We start from the raw sequence: 12,106 nt of genomic DNA, 5'->3' as shown, positions 1-12,106 counted from the left end.
TGATCCCTGTGCTCCTCCCCAGGGAGTCTCTGTGTCCCCTCCAAGAGGTAGCCACTGCAATGGTTTAAATGTGCCCCTCCGAAGTTCACTCCTCCCCTATGGTGGGAGGCGGGGCCTAACGAGCGTGGGTAGCTCCAGAGGGCTCTGCTGGCAGGAATGGACTAATGCCATGCAGCGGGAGTGGGTGTGTTATGAGCGTGAGCTGGGCCCCCTCTTGCTGGCGCCCTCATGTCCTCTTGCTTGTCTGCCTTCTGCCATGGGATGACACCGCGTGGAAGCTCCCACCAGACGCTGGCCTCATGCTCTTGGACTTTCCAGCCTCCAGAACCAAGTGTACTGTTAGGTCAGCACCAGGGGGACCGAGACGGCACCGCCCCATTCTGCCGACTTCAGTGCCACACACAGTGGGCGTTCACAGCACGCTCTTTGGCTCCTGGCTTTTTCACTCAGGGCACCATCTTGGATACTCACCGTGTTGCAGGTGTGTGTGGCGTCCTGGTCACTTCAGGCTGCAGGAGCAGAAGGCCACAGTCCAGCGGCTTAAATAAAGGGATTTATTTCTCTTGGTTCTGAAACTAGTAGTCCCAGATCAAGGGGCCAACATAGCTGAGCCCTTGGTGAGGGCTCATCTGCACACACCATCTTCTCAGTGCGTCTTCAGGAGGGAAGATCAAGGGCACCCCTGGGGTCCCAGTGACCCCATGACCTCTAACCTCCACGGGCTGCTCCCCTAATACCCCTACATGGGGTGAGAGCTTCAACAGGCATCAACAGAGGAAGGGCACAGAATACCCAGTCCATAGCCAGTTGTCCCCTTCTTTTTATTTCTGACTGATATTTCCATTGTATGGATGTTTCCCAATGGCTTATTCATTTTTCTATTGCTCAAAATTGGGGTTGGTTCCAATTTTTGTCCAGTAGACCTCAACTAGAATGAAATATCCACATGGTTTTTCATTTTTTTTTCCAGTTTCTGTTTATTTTGGAAAACTACCCAAGAGTAGAATTACCAGGTCTTGAACAGGTAAATATTTAACTTTGTTTAAGAATCTGCCAAGGAGTTTTCCACAGTGCTCTTCTACAGTTTGACATTCCCACGAGCAGGGCAAGGGAGTTCCAATTGTTCTATGCCTTTGCCAACATTTGGAGCTGCCAGTCTGATGAAGTTGGCTAAGCTATGGATGTAGGACGGATGAGGCTGGACACCTGAGGAATTTTCAGGAAGCAGGTTTATTTAGGCTGCAGTGGTCCAGAGGGGATCATGCCTATAAATTTCTGGACCCCAGTTCTGGAAATTTTTCTAGGTGTGTACTCAGAAGGGTGGTTACACCACAGTGGGTGGGTGCAGAACAGTTACGTTTGTCCCAAATTCTTAGGTTAGACAGAGAGAGTAACTTTAGCACAGCAGGCTCTCTGGAGACAGAGGCTTCACACGTTGTGTCTGCAAAGCTGGCATTTACAAGAAAGAGGAAGCTTCAAACCACGTGAGCTCTCTGCAGATCTCCTATGAAATCCTGTTGGCGCTCTTTGTAAAGTCTTGCTGACAATAAGCTTCATCATGGTAAAGGTCTCTTTAATGGGGGTACCTGGTGGTGGTTGAATCAGTGTCAGCTAAAAGAATGTTCTTACTATTAAGTTAACTGATATGATAACATTAAAATTGACCTCACAAGGCTATTAATATTGGTACAGTGGTCCATTGTGGTGTTAATTTGAATTTCCACAATGGCTGAAGACCCTGAACAATTTTCATGTGTTTATTGACTATTTATACATCTTCCCAGGTGATTGGTCCATATCTTTATCGGGTCCTTTGTCTTTTTAAATTTTTTGTTGTTTCGTGTTATTATCAACTTGTGGCCATTTTTAAACATTCAGGATGTAAGTCCTTTGTCAGATGTTACAGAACAAACGTGTTACAAATATTTTCCCCCTGTCTCTGTGCTGTTTGTTAATTTTCCTCATGATTTTTAATTTGATGAAGTCTGGTGCTATTACACTGACGTCGATGATCCACTGTAAGTTGACTTTGGCAACTGGTTCAGGGAAGGGGCAACTAACTTTTTTTTTTGTCTCTGTGGGTATGTTTTTGTTCCAGCTTCATCTATGACCAACTTTTCTCTCTCTTTTGAAACACTTTGGTGACTTCATCAGAAACCAACTGACGAGATAAATGTGGGTCTATCCTGGGCCCCTCCTCTGCTCTTTCAGTCTATGTATCTATCCTTCAGCCAACACCACTCGGTGTTGATCACTGTAGCTTTAAGGGGAACCTGGAAATCAAGGAGTGTGGGTTCCCCGATTTTTTGTCTTCTCATTTTTGTGTTGTTTTTCTGGATCAATTGCATTTCCAAGTGAAGTTTAGAATCAATTTGAAAAATTTTCTAATAAAAGTCTTGCTGGGGTTTTGTTTCAGTTTGTATTTAATCTGTGGATGAATCTGGGGACACTGTGTACTATTGTTGCCCAAATGAATCTCAGGAGCTGCGACTGCTCCTGTTTAGACCTGCAGCTCCCCTCTCCGCGTTGATTTGTAGTTTTAGTGACGCTTTTATAAATGTTCATCAAATCCACCTCGGTGTCCCTGGCTTTGATGTCACTGCTGTACCCAACATCCTTAAAAGTTCTTTTGGCATTCATCTCTGCTAATAGATGGGAGAAAGCTGAGTTTTTCAATATTGAGTTTGCATACTGCCACCTTCCTAAACGCATCCGAGGTTCCAGGACCTTGGATTTCTAGGATTCTCCACCCACAGATGGCATGGCCTGTGACACAGCTCACGCCTCCTTCCTGTGCAAGCCGTCCCTGGCCTGTCCGTGGTGAAAGGCTGGTCGGGAGCTGGGCTCCTGACCTGAAGGGGAGGCCTGGGTTGGGATCTTCCCTTTGTTTTGGTGCTTTGAAGGGTCCCTGTGATGTGCCCGGACACAGGTTCTTTTTCACTTATCTTGTTTTAGGGTTACTCGCTTCCTGGGTCTAGGATTTGAGGTCTTTCAACTTTCCAGAGAATTCTCGGCCATTCTCCTCTTCAACATCAGAGGGTTGGTTCTCTCTGCTCTCCCCTCTGGGCTTCAGGGTAGCTCTTGTCAGACCTCCTCACTCCGTCGTCCTCCGTCGTCTCCTGCCGTCCGCCTCTTGGGCCTTTCTGGGCTGCATTCCAGGTAAGTTTTTGTTGATGTGATTAACCCTCTATGTTTATTATTCAGTGCTTTTACATTTTAACTTCTCATTCTGTCATAATTTCAGACGTAGGAGAACGCCACACCACAGCAGCCCTACCTACAACCCTCACCTGGGCTTGCTCAGATGCCCGGGGAAGCCTGTCCCGTAGCCCCGGGCACCATCAAAGCCAGGAGGTCACTGACACACCCTCAGACCTTGCTCCGAGTAGGCCAGGGTCCCTGGGTTCCTTGTCTGGTCCCTGGTTTGGAACAGTTCCTGGTCTCTCTGCAGGGAGCTGGTCTGTTATTTGGTAAAGGTCCTTCCTTCCGGTTTTCTGGTGTTCCTCGTGGTCAGTCCGTGCTTCTTGGCAGAAGTGCACAGAGACGCCAGCAGCCGTGGGCCACCCTGGTGCCTGCTCTAGGAGGCGCCCAGCAGCTGGGAGCGGGACTTCTGACTGGTTTCCTTGCAATAAAGGCCCAATTCCCACCCCTGCCCCGCCCTGTGCTGAATCACGTCTGTGGAGACTTGATGGCGCAAACATCCTGTTTCTTTCCGTCCTTTAATTTCAACATCCAGGGGATGATTCTTGCTTGAAAGAATGGTTACTGTGGGAGTGGTCAACGGGGAGTTTCCCCCCGTTTTCCTCATTGATCACCTGGGAATCTAGGGAAGAGCTTTTTGCTTTTCTGCGACAATTGAGTTCTAAAGTTCGATTATATCACTTTGATTTCTGGGTGATCCTTTCAATTCTTGGTGGAATCTTCATGATTTTTTTCTGGGAGGTGCAGAATCCTCAGCCTGTCTTTTTCTCATTGCAAAGGAAGCGAATGTTCGACTTCTGCGCATCTTCAGGGCCTGAAGCCTGTGCGGGCCCGAGCCTGCTGCCTGCCCATCCACTGGCTTCGGGGGGCGATGGGACTATTTTTTAACCGCGAACTGTTCAATTTTCTAGGAACTGAAATAGTTTGAAGCCTGAGTTGGATGAAGATGTAATGTCTAGAAAGGGCTTACTGTTTTCTTTCCACCCTCGGTCACTTGAAATTCAGCTCTCTTGCTGGAGGGTTGGGACCCCACAGGCAGTGAACGTGGGCTGTGGAGGTGAAGAATGCTCCCCAAGGGGTTTCCCCACCAGGCACCAGGCTCCGTAAGGGAGCCCCGAGGGCTGGGGCCCCTGCACAGGGGTGTACCCTGCAAGGCACAGTGGGGTGAAGGCTTCGAGACACCAGCTTCCTGCCCCTGCCTCCGGTGGTCCCCCCGCATGCCTCGGGGACCCGGTGCTGAACCTGTACCCAGCTCTGAGTTCTGTGCAGCTCCATGTTCACACGTGAGCAGAGACTTCCCACCCCATCCAGACAAGCACCTCCCACCACTAGGTTGGAGAGGCTGGGTGGCCTGGGTGACCCAGCAGGCTGTTGTGAACAGGTAGCAGGGCCAGACTGACCTGGCCACCTCTCTGTTGTGCTGGTAGCCATTAGGCTTGATGAGGAAAGGGGGTCAGTGACGTCACAGGGGCTCCCTCCCCAGGGCTGAATGGAGTGTCTAAGAAGCCCACCTTGCCCAAGGTGCACCCGCAGGACAGTGACCAGCTCCACTGGCTGTTCTCCATGGCTGGGGTCCCCCTCCCCTGGGTCCCCTGCTCACTCTCTCTCTTATCAGAGCAGGATCAGGATAGAGCCAGAGAGGGAGAGGCCCAGCCCCAGGGCCTGCCTGGAGGAATCCATCCTGGGGACTTGGCCACCCTGCCAGAGCAGCAGCTGTGGAATTCCCATCCCGCTCCCTCTACTGTGCCAGTCTGCTCTGCGGGGTCCACCATGAGCGCCATGTCCCCACCACTTCACAGGAACACTGTGAAGTGACCTGTTGGGAAGCAGGGCAGATCTGCCTGGAACTCCAAGTCACAGCTCAAATGCTGCTGAGTGTCCCGTCAGCCGGCCTGAGCCTTCCAGGCCCCAGAACATGCTGGAGCCCGAGGCCTGCTGGCTTCCTCTTGGGGCGCTGTCCCTGCAGGCCCTGGGCTGCCCCTGGCCCCAGTCCTGGCCCGCCCCGGGGAGGCCTTCTCTCCCGCCCGGACAGCACACAGGCCTGCTCCCTGCAGTTGCTGCTTTCGCTCCGCTCTGCCAGGCTTTTCTACCCGTCATTGGCATTTACAATGGGCTTGTGATCTCAGACTCTTTGGAACCTTCCAGTTCTATTCAAATCCAGGCAGACGGCTGTGCAAAGATCAGGCCAGCGAGGAAAGGTGTGTCTGCGCAGAAGTTCTGCTCACAGCCATTTACATCAAATCAGGAAGACTTCGGGGCACCAGTGGGCACCACCTCCCTGCTGGTGGCCAGGCCCAGGGCACCATGGTGCAGACCTGGGTGGGTGAGGGCGGAGGCCTGTCTCCTGGAGGGGCGGGACTCCCCCACTGGAGCCACCAAAGGTGGAGGACGCAGCTCAGCTAGAGGCTCAGCTAGATTTACCTCTTGGCTCATGGTGAGGTCCTGGGGCCCAGGCAGTGCCTGGCAGGGCAACGACTGTACCAGCAGCTCATGGACACTGGGCCCAAGCCTCTGCCACTCGTCATGTGTGGCTCAGCAAGTGAGGAGTACTCTCCCTCCATGGGGGACTCAGGGCAGGGCGGGCATCAGGCATTTATGAGCCCTGCTTGTGCCCTGAGGACCCGTCACACATGCCCACGTCTGTGGGTGACCGCCAGACTGGCCCTGTTGTCTGCCCAGGGAGGAGCGCGGCAGGAGTGAGTCGGTCCTCAAGCCAGACTTGCTGCCTTTGAGGTCCTGCGCTCGGTGGCTCTTCCATACCATGTTTCCTCTCCGGGGCTGACAACCAAGGCTGGGCAGACCCAGCCAAGACTCCAGTTCCCAGAGGTGGTCCTCAGGGCCTGCCTCCCTCCCTCCCTCCCGGCCTCTTAAACCCCTCAGCCTCAGGAAGCCACCTGCTCACCCTCCTCTTTTATTTTCATTTAGCCAGCTCTGGGGCCAGGAGAGGGCTCAGCTGACCTGATTCTCACTCAGTTGTGAAAGGTCACACCTCAGGACAGCACGGCTCTGAACACAGAGACCAGTCTCTTAAAGTGGCACTCAGATTATGGTTGGCAAGGCCAAAGCTTAATTCTGATTTTTTATTTTTATTTAATTTTGCTGGAGAAGCAGATGGAACCCCTACACCTCAACCACCGTTCCACCGCAGTCCTGTGGCAGGACAGACCTGCCTTGCCTCTGTGTGGCCAGTGGTGACCCCACAGCCCCCTGAGTTCTCCTGGGATCCTGGGAGAGGTTTCCCGCCCCTGAATGGGCTGCGTGGGAAACAGAAGGCAGTTCAGTTCCGGGCGGCTCCTGACTCCAGGGAACGGCTGGAGGCTCTGGATAATAAACAGCCTTCTAGGTGCCCCTGGGACCAGGTCAATCATCCAGGTGACTCAGCCAAAGCCGATCCCATTGAAGAAAAGGACACTCTTAGCTCCATGGTTAAGACTGGACCAGGGGCCAGCACTCAGTCTCCCCAGGACTCAGTGCCTACATCTCTAAGCGGGCGGTGGGAGGCGCCTCCCCTCTGGCCTGTTAGCTAACCTCACGGTTATCACCCACCGCAGGCTGGGGGTGGGAGACCTCCATCAGGCACAGCCACACCTGGCTCACCTGGCGGGAACAGGCGGATGGAGCAGGCGCCCGGCCAGGTTCCTGGAGGCAGCACCCAGATGTCAGCGGGCCCCAGAGGGGCTGTAAGGGTGTGGGGGCCATAAAGCCTGCACCTGGCCCGGCAGGGGGGAGGGAGGGCTTCACCAAGGAGGAAGGGGGTGTCCAGGTCCCTGGTGACCTCCACATGTGAGGCTGGGCGAGCCTGGCAGAGCCTGGGAGAGCCTGGGAGAGCCTGGGAGAGCCTGGGAGAGCCTGGGAGAGCCTGGCAGAGCCTGGTAGAGCCTGGCAGAGCCGGGGGGCCAGGCGTGGCCAGGCAGGGCCTGGTCCTACTCTAAGCCGCTACTGGGTCTCTGACAGTCCCAGTTCCTTCATCCCTCCCATGTCTTCATTCATTAAATCTAAAATCAATCTAAAATTGATATTTTCTCAATTGATCTTCATAGATGGTGATTTCTTTTATGACACTAATAAATTACTTCTCCCCTAAAGTTCAAACTCAGTAAGTGGCTTCCGGTGTGGAACATGTACAATTCAAACAGCTCTGAATTTCACAGTCCTTGAGGGGGTTCTGATGACAGGGAGCTCTGCCAGCTGATTTCACACGCAGCTCCTGGTGGGAGAAACTGGGAAGATGTGTGGACTTCCTGAAGGACTTCATAGATGTCACAGATAAGGATCCTTATTTTAGGACTTACAAAGTCTTGTCAGACAGAGAGCATTAGGTCTCAGAACTGATCGTTGAGTATGACTGTCAGGGATCCAGGGCAGGCTTGTGTGTGTGTGTGTTGGCGACTGAACCCAGGGGTGCTTAACCATTGAGCCACATCCACCCACCCCCTTTTTATTTTGAGACGGGGTCTAAGTTGCTTAGGGCCTCACTGAGTTGCTGAGGCTGACCTGGAACTTGTGATAACTCCTGCTTCAGCTTCCCAAGTTGCTGGGATTACAGGCATGAGCTACTGCACTTGGCTCCCGGGCAGCATTTTGGGGAGAGAAAGAGGATAAGAGGTCTGGGGTGTAGCTGAGTGGCAGAGGGCTGGCCTAGCGTGCACGAGGCCCCCGGTTCCAGCAGCACACACACACACACACACACACACACATAATAAATAAATAAATAGATAAATAAATAGATAAACAGGGCTGGTTTTCTGGTACGGCAGAATCGACAGGAGGGAACGGTCTGCATACCATGCGGGAGCACATTATGTGATCATGAAGGGCAGTTTGGGGGCAGCAGGGAATCCCAGAAACTTGTCATCCTGCTGTCAGGGGTGATAAATCGTTTGAGAGAAGGAGGGTTAGGGAAAGAAAAGGGGACAACCCCGAGGAGGTGTGTGCAGCATAAATATCCTCCGGAAGTTGCTTGAAAAGATCATCATAAAAAAAAAAAACATTAAAAAAAAAATCTGCTCACAAGGAAGTAACCAGGCCTCTGAGGAGCCACACTTGGCTCTAGCTCCCGGAACAAGTGACTCGCGGGCCCTGCTGGTCACCACTAGAAACCCAGTGTTTTGCTAAACAGGGTAGAGAAGCGCAGCAGGGCATTGTGGAGGGGCAAGTGTTTCCTACAACCTTGGGACAATTATTCAAGGTTGTTCAGGAAGAAACCGAGACTGGGGGAGTGAAGGTAACAGGGCTGTCCCCTGGTAAAGACCAGGTGGGGATACCCGCCCCCTGCAGGCACCACGACCTGCTGCGAGGACCCCCAGGGCAGGCCATCTGGATAAGCAAGCTGACCCTCCAGGAGTTTGAGGTGCAGGTGTGACCCTAACCCACTCTGGCCAGGCAATGGGAGGAGGCAGCAGGGGGTGCCCACCATCAGGGCAGGCCATTTGCAAGGTGCTGCCCCAACCCAGGAGACCCCCAAGGGGACCCACAGACACAGCTCCTTGCCTGGGATCGGCAGAACACGGGCATCCTTCACTAGCTAACTCTGGAACCTTCTGGACCCTGATCCGCTGGCTAGCTGTTGGCCTGTGGGAGGTGGAGGAGCTGGGCCACACCCAGGAGCCCGCGGCTCTGGAAACCTTCTCTTGTTCTATTGAGTGGGTGTTTGCTTTGTTAATTCAGTAAAGTTTTTTTTTTTTTTAGTTTATTTTGTTACTCACAGGCAAACCTTAAAGCTCTGCCCACAGTAAATTCTGGTTCGCGTGCAACACTTCACACAGATGCCACTGGCTGGGCGGCCCCAGCCATCACCGGGCACTGTGGTCCTGCTGTGTGCTGGCTCGTGGGCTCCCAGGCAGTGTGCCTAGAGCTATGGGGTAGGGAAGCCAGCGGCGAAGGCAATCCCGTCCCCGGGCCTCCTTTGTCCACACTGTTTTGGGGGCAATGATGGTGTGACAGGGTGAAGCCAATGCTGTCTTGGGTAGAGTTCCTTTCCTGCCCCAAGGACTGTGACCTTGATCCTGCCAGGCACCTCATGTAGGAAGGGTGTGTGTGCAGGAGGGAGCCTGGAGCCCAGTGCCCTCCTGAGAGGTCACAGGCAGTCGTGCCACATGCCTCTTAAGACCCACCCAGGCTGGGCCCATGATCTCCTCCCGCCAGCCACGAGGAAGTCGGGGCCTGGATCTTAGGCAGACTGTCCAGCTCTGTGGGCCCAGACAACCCACCTAAGGCAGGCACTCGGTGTGGGCAGCTGGCTTTTGGTGCCCCAAACATTTGAACCATGAATCCCTGAAGGTCCTGGTGAAGTGAGGGGCAGGGACCTGGGCAGACGCAGCAGGAGCCTGGGTGTCTGCCTGTGCGGTGGGTGCTGGAGCCTGAGGAAGCCACCCCGTAGAGCCTCAGTTTCCCCAGATGCAAAACGACGAGGCAAACCGGGGGACCTCCCAGGTCAGCGGAGCACAGTGTTCTCAGAGACCCTTCCCAGGCCCCCACAGCCCGCTCCTGGGGCCGCACCCTGCTGGCTGACCCCTGAGCACCTGCTGACGGCACAGGCTCTGCGCGTGGCTTTTCATGGTGAGAGCTGTCACCTGTTGCCATCAAGTCCCAGCGATATAGCACCCATCTCATAAAGTGTTCAGGACAGAAACAATAAATCCCATTTCTCCATTCTCGCAGCAGGCGCTCGGCTGTGTGGGGGATCTTAGGGCAGCACCAGTGACCTTGCCCTGGATGACGTCAGCCAGAAAGGGCACGGGACACATCTGGCTGATAGAGGAGGGAGCCTGCAGGAGGAAGTGCCCGCACTGGCAGCGGTTTCTGGGTGACCCCACATCTATGGTGGTTTCAGGGGCGGGGTTGAAGGTGCAGACTCCTGGCTCCTCCTCAGGCAGGCTGGACTCGGCCCTGTGACAGAGCCCTGGCTGCACCCAGAGCCAACACCTGCCTGCTAGGAAGTGGCACCGCCTCACCCTGCTTTCCTAGGAATCGACCTTTGCAACTCCTCTTCAAGACAGAAGTCCAGGCTCGGGTTGGTGGGCCAGACTCACCTGGCTTGTTTGTGTCAGGGTAGGGGGTCCGACACAGACCCTGACACTGAACATGGAAGTCCAGTGACCCAGAGGTCACAGGGCGTCCACGGAAGCCCTGTGCAGTCCTTGACTTCCAGCTAAGAATGGGCTGTCAGATCCCTTATAAGCCCAGGTACACCCAGGACGGGCTGGGTTTCCCCACGGCACTCTCAAGGAAGTAACCCCATCAAACACTGAACTGATTCGTCCAAAGTCCCCCAAAGTTGAGATAAGATTTCCAGTCACTGGCACCTCCAATCAGCTGACAGATCCCAATGTGAAATGCAGAAATAGAAATATCAGTAAGTACAACAGAAAAAGAAATATAAATAAGAGATTCTTTAAGTGACTGACAAACTCTCTTGATATTTCCAATTTGTTCAAAAATCCTTTGATTGACGTGTGAATTCGTTATCTAAGAAAACTGTGAAAAGGAGCCCATGGGCACCTACCTTCTGTAGGACTAAGCAGGCCGCTCTCTCTAGGAGGGCTTCAGAAGAGCTCACCAATCCACCGCTTCCTCCTTCTGTTTATTTCTTCTGATATCCTTCGTCCACAGAACCCCAAATCAAGGGTTCCCAAACTTGGTGGCTGCTGGAGAGATACAACCCCACTGTGAGCAAGGCCTCGTCCCCCGCCCGTTCCGGTGGGACCCTTGGAAGTGGCTCTGATAAAGAATCGGCAGCAAGGCGGTAGGTCCACAGTATGAGCAGAATCCGGTCCCCAAATGGGCCTTTCTCCCACAAATAAATGCAAAGTACTTCAAAAATGAACAAGAAAGATTCACTTGGTGTGGAATCATCGTAGGGAAATCGATTGTTCCAAACTGTCTCATTCCAAGCAATAGACTTGTGGCACAGATCCCCTGCCCCACCAGCCCCGATAAAGTTAATGCTATGACCTGATGCAGCTGATGGAGTTGGGCACCTTGGTGACCCCTTTGTACACAGTTCTCTTCTTCTGGGGGAAACTAGGTGGAACAGTGATTTCGGCTCTAGCTGAACAGTGGAATAATGAGATTAAAAAAAAGTGAAGTCTGCTCCGGGTAAGGCCTGAGCATTGGAAACTTTTGAACATTTTTTAGTATTAATGGACCACCGATCTTCACCAAAAGGCTGTGTTTAGGTAAACTCCTCTGTCTTCTCAGGTCTGAGGCCTTTATTTTGGTTGTTTATAGAGATCTGGATTGAAAGTCGTTTTCCTGCACCTTTGAGGTTCAGCCTTGCCATCTCCATTCCTCCTGTTGAGAGGTCAGCTCTTCATTGTGAAAGGTGTCTATCTTTTCTCTCCGAGAGTCTTCAGATTCTCTCTTTGGCCTTGGTGTTCTGCATTTCTAATGCAGTGTGTCTACTTTTATCTATCTTTCATGATCCTCAGTGTTATCTTTCTCTTCAAAAAATCATGTCATCCTTCAGTTTTGGAAAATTCCCAGACATTATAATTTGGAAATTCCTGCCACCATTTCCCATACTCTCTTATTCAGAAACTCTTATTAAATGTGTGTTGGAGTGTCTTATTTTACTCTCCATATTATTTCAGATTCTCTTATAGTTTTTATTTCTTTATCCTGTGAGCATTAACTCCTTGGGACAATATTCTATTTCACTAATTCTTTCTTCACCTGTGTCTAGTTTAGGGTTTATCCTGTTTGCTAAGTTCTTTGACTTGATCTCATAGTTTCGTGTTTCCAGAATCTCCAAATCAGTCATTTTGATCATACATTTCTTGATTTTTGGCTGCTTGAATTGTTTCATAGCATCCTCTTGTGTTTTTATCCCTATTATTATCCCTTTCTCTGTCTGTTTGAAGATCACATATGAACAAACAAGTCCTCTGATGTTGATTATGTCGTT

General features: G+C 52.3%; 1 long non-coding RNA gene across 1 annotated transcript; it reads left to right on the top strand.

The window, feature by feature from the left end:
- Positions 1 to 1,095: 1,095 nt before the first annotated feature.
- On the top strand, positions 1,096 to 7,213 carry LOC144376510 (uncharacterized). The gene is made up of 3 exons (XR_013437064.1): positions 1,096 to 1,561; positions 2,956 to 3,159; positions 3,245 to 7,213. It is a non-coding gene; the product is annotated as an uncharacterized LOC144376510 (long non-coding RNA).
- Positions 7,214 to 12,106: the final 4,893 nt, after the last annotated feature.

This window comes from Ictidomys tridecemlineatus, chromosome 3 (genome assembly GCF_052094955.1).
Source record: "Ictidomys tridecemlineatus isolate mIctTri1 chromosome 3, mIctTri1.hap1, whole genome shotgun sequence".
NCBI lineage: Eukaryota > Metazoa > Chordata > Mammalia > Rodentia > Sciuridae > Ictidomys > Ictidomys tridecemlineatus.
This window is presented reverse-complemented; position numbering and strand designations above follow the sequence as displayed.